Source organism: Trichosurus vulpecula, chromosome 5, assembly GCF_011100635.1.
Source record: "Trichosurus vulpecula isolate mTriVul1 chromosome 5, mTriVul1.pri, whole genome shotgun sequence".
Classification (NCBI taxonomy): domain Eukaryota; kingdom Metazoa; phylum Chordata; class Mammalia; order Diprotodontia; family Phalangeridae; genus Trichosurus; species Trichosurus vulpecula.
Window position 1 is genome coordinate 218873829 of NC_050577.1, and position 4386 is coordinate 218878214.

Genomic DNA, 4386 nt, shown 5'->3' on the forward strand with positions numbered 1-4386 from the left:
TGGGTCACTAGTGTTTATCACATTCCTTCCCTTTCACAACCATCTTCTCCTTTGTAAAAGCGCAGGGTTGGGAGGGAGGAAAATTGCACAAGAGGATTTGATAAAGGGAAATGTACAAATAACAATCGTAACCACAAATGTGAATGGGATATAGTCAACCATAAAACAGAAAAGAATAGCAGAATAGATTAGAAAGGAGAATTCAATAATGTGTTCTTTACGAGAAACACATTTTAAACAAAAGATTATATAGTTAAAATTATGGACTAGAGCAGAACTTATTATGCTTTAGACAAAATCAAAAGTGCAGGGGCAGCAATCATCTTAGATAAGGTGACAATAATAATACATGATTTAAAAAGATAGCTAGGGGACTAATGGCTTCGGCTCTAGTAGCGGCTCGCAGAGCATACTCAGGCCCAGCCTATGGGCCCATGGGCCTCGCCCCGGACTGGGGTTATCCAAGCGTCTCCACTGGGACCACTATCATGGCCGTGCAGTTTGATGGGGGCATGGTCCTGGGAGCAGACTCCAGGACTATCACCAGGTCATACATTGCCAACCAAGTTATGGACAAGTTGACCCCTATCCATGCTCAGAGGCTGACACCCAGACCGTGGCAGACATGGTCATCTATCAGCTAAGCTTCCACAGCATTGAACTGAATGAACTTCCCCCGATCCACACAGCTGCTAACCTCTTCAAGGAGATGTGTTATCATTACTGAGAGGATCTCATGGCTGGGATCATCGTGGCTGACTGGGATCCCTATGGGGGGGGGGACGGACAGGTATACTCAGTACCCATGGGAGGTATGATGGTTCACTAGCCTTTTTACATTGGGGATTCAGGTAGCTTCTGCATCCATGGCTATGTTGAGGCCTCCTATCAAGAGGGTATGAATGAAAAGCAGTGTCTTCAGTTCACTGCCAATGCTCTTGCTTTGGCCGTGGAGTGAGATGGCGCAAGTGGTGGTGTAATAGGGTTGGCAGCAATTACTGCGAAAGGAGTAAACTGGCAGGTGCTTATGGGGGACCAGCTTCCCTGATCCTTGCTACCACCTATCCTTCAGCTTGAGATTTACTACCTCCTCCTTGTTCTCTCCGTACTACCCCATCCCCCTGGTCATAAGGCATCCTCAAATATACCCAAGATTCAATAAACTATGGGTCAAGGGGGAAAGAAAAGATAGGTAGGGAAATTGCGTTATGCTTAAACACCATAGACAGTGAAACATCAGTACTTATTATATGTCACAAATAGCATACCACACTTAAGGGAAAAGTTCATCAAATTGCAGGCAGATATGCAAAACAAACCTATAAGAATTGGAGACTGACCTCAAGTTATCCCTTTCAGACATAGACAGATCTAACAAAAGGATAAACAAGAAAGAAATTAAGGAACTGAACAGGATTTTAGAAAAGTAAGATATGATAGAATGTTGTTTGTTGTTCATCCTTCATTTTCTCAAAGGATCAATAACATCACAGATGATGTCTTGACTTGTGAATAAATTTAAGTGAGGCAGAGTTGTTCAGAGCCATCAGCCTTACTCTTAATTCAAGAGTCACTGAAGTCTGATTACTGAATGAGAATTTAAAGAAATATACATATTGCTCAACTTTTAATGCCACTGTTACAAAAACTAACTATAGGCAGGGGTGGAGAGCCTGTGGCCTCAAGGCCACACGTGGCCTTCTGAGTCCTTGGGTGCAGCCTTTTGACTAAGTCCAAGTTATACAGAACAAATCCTTTTATTAAGGGGATTTGTTCTGTGAAGTTTGGATTCAATCAAAGTCCATACCTGATGACCTAGCATGCCACATGTGGCCTCGAGGCCACAGGTTCTCCCCCCAAAAAAATCATAAACAAATGCAGAAAAGCAAACATATCAAACATCCTTTAGTGGCCATAAAACAATAAAATTACTACCAATAAATGGACCCAAAGACAGGATTCAAAATTAAATTATGACTAAATCATTCAATCCTAAAGAATTGGTAGATCAAAAACCAAATCACAGAAATAATAGAAAATTTCATCGAAGAAAATGACCATAATGAGATAAGATAGCCAAGCTTTTGGGATGCAGCTAAAATAATTTTAGGAGTAATTTTATATCTCTAAACACTTTCATCAACAAAAGAAAGATCTTACCAATGAATTGGGAATACAACCAAAAAACTAGAAAACCAAAACAAACCCCATAGGAACTAAACATAAAAATAGAAATTCTGAAAAGCAAAGAAGAGATTAGCAAAATTGAAAGTAAAATATCCCAATGCATTGATAAATAAAACTAGGAGCTGCTTTTTAAAACTAATAAAATAGATAAGTAACTATTCAAATTGAAAAAGACAAAGAAGAAAATCAAATTACCAATATCAAAAAATGAAAAAAGGATTAAGAACAAATGAAAAGGAAATAAATGAAATTTTCAGACACCATTTTCCCCAACTGTATGCAACAAAACCAAATGAAATTAATAAATATTTATAAAAATATGAACTATCCAGATTAATGAAACAAGAAATAGAGTAAAATGAACAGAAACAGAAAAACAATTTATACAGTGACTACAACACCATAAAGAACTACAACTTTGAAATGCCTAAGAACTTTGTTCAGTGCAACAACCATGATTCAAGAGGACCAGTGATAAAGCATGTGACCCACCCACCTCCTGAAAGAAAGTTGATGGACTATAAGTATAGAGGATACATGCATTTTTGTACCCGTGGCCAGTGAGTAGTCTTGTTTTGCTTGACTATGCTTATTTGGTATGAGGGAGTTGTTTTTGTTTTCATGGAGAAGAAAGAAAGAAATTGGTGTCATTGACATCAGTTTTTTTTTTAATTCTCAGAAAAGAAGGAAGTTCAGAAACACAGGAACAGGACAACTTTGAAATTCATGATGAATTATATACATATACACACACACACATACACCACACACATATGTATTTAAAAACCAACTCTACCTAATAAGGATTTGCCATTTCATATATAGCCCTCCCTTTTTAATCCTTGTATGTGGGAATGTACATTTTCTCTGTGTTTGTCAAGTTCAGGGAACAAAATATATTTTTTAAGAAAGAAATAAAGGTTACTCCAAAACAAAAAGTATGAATAACTTTTTTAAAATAGTATTTTATTTTTTCCAATCACATGTAAAGACAATTTTAACATTTTTAATAAGATTTTAAGTTCCAAATTTTTCTCCCTCTCTCCTCCCTAAGACAGTAAGCAATTTGACATAGGTTATATATGTGCAATCATGTAAAACATATTTCCATAGTAGTAATGTTGTGAAAGAAGAAACAGAACAAAAGGAAAAATGAGAAAAAATGAAAATAGTCTGCTTTGATCTGCATTTAAACTTCTCATTTCTTTCTCTGAATGGGGATAGCATTTTCCATCATGAGTCTTTTGGACTTGTCTTGGATCATTGTTCAATAACCTGACCTAGTTTCAGAGGCTGGCTCTGCTGTTTATGACATATCTGACCTTAGGCCAATCATTTAACCTCTCAATGCCTAATCCTCCTCATATTTAAGAATAGGCAATATAGACTAGGTGCCCCTTAAGTCTATTTCAACCTATAATCTATTTTTTGAGCCTTTAAGTGATCTCATATCCTCCATGACTTACAACTTGTGTAGCCTTGGGAAAGTTCATTTACCTCCCTGGGCCTCAGTTTCTCCATCTGTGAAATGAGAGGATTAGACTACATGACCTCCAGGGTCCCTTCCAGTTCTAAAACCACAAACCTATGTCTCTCTGTCCCGAGTTCTAAAGCCCTCCTTGCTCTCCATACATAGATGAGGACATTGTTCTGGCATAGATAATTTTATGTTCCTTAATGAAGCAGTAAATTCCTTTGACCAGGTTAACTCCTCCCTAAAATGTAGTTTCCTTGCCGAGTCCTAGGCTGCCCCCTTGGCATCACATTAAGATCGATTGCCAATGCTTATACCTACACTATATAATACCCTTTATTTGTCCCTTTTTAAAAGGGAGAACAGAGGCACAAGAGTAACATAGGCCAAAGTTTGATATTTCCAGGAGAAACCTTGAGTGAGCACATGATCCATTAAGTGATTTTAATGAGAAACCCCCAAGGCTGAGCCTAGTCAGTGTATGCGCAGAGGCTCCAAGCTTTTGGTTCTAGAGCCTGAATTACACTATTAAGTTAAAATAAGAGTCAAAGGGGCCTGGTGATGGTAATATTCTGTCTCTTCCAGCTGAAAAGATTAAAATGTAGATTGCTCATAATCAGAATTGTAAATGAACTTTGCTATACATTGAAACAACTCAGATTTCTGCTGTCCTTTATTATAAGCCTTTATCTTAAACAGCCTCATTATGTCTAACTCCAGACTGT

The 4386-nt window shown here is 37.7% G+C and overlaps 1 pseudogene; it reads left to right on the forward strand.

The window, feature by feature from the left end:
- The first annotated feature begins 377 nt into the window (after nt 1–377).
- On the forward strand, nt 378–1077 carry LOC118852441 (annotated as a pseudogene).
- Nucleotides 1078–4386: the final 3309 nt, after the last annotated feature.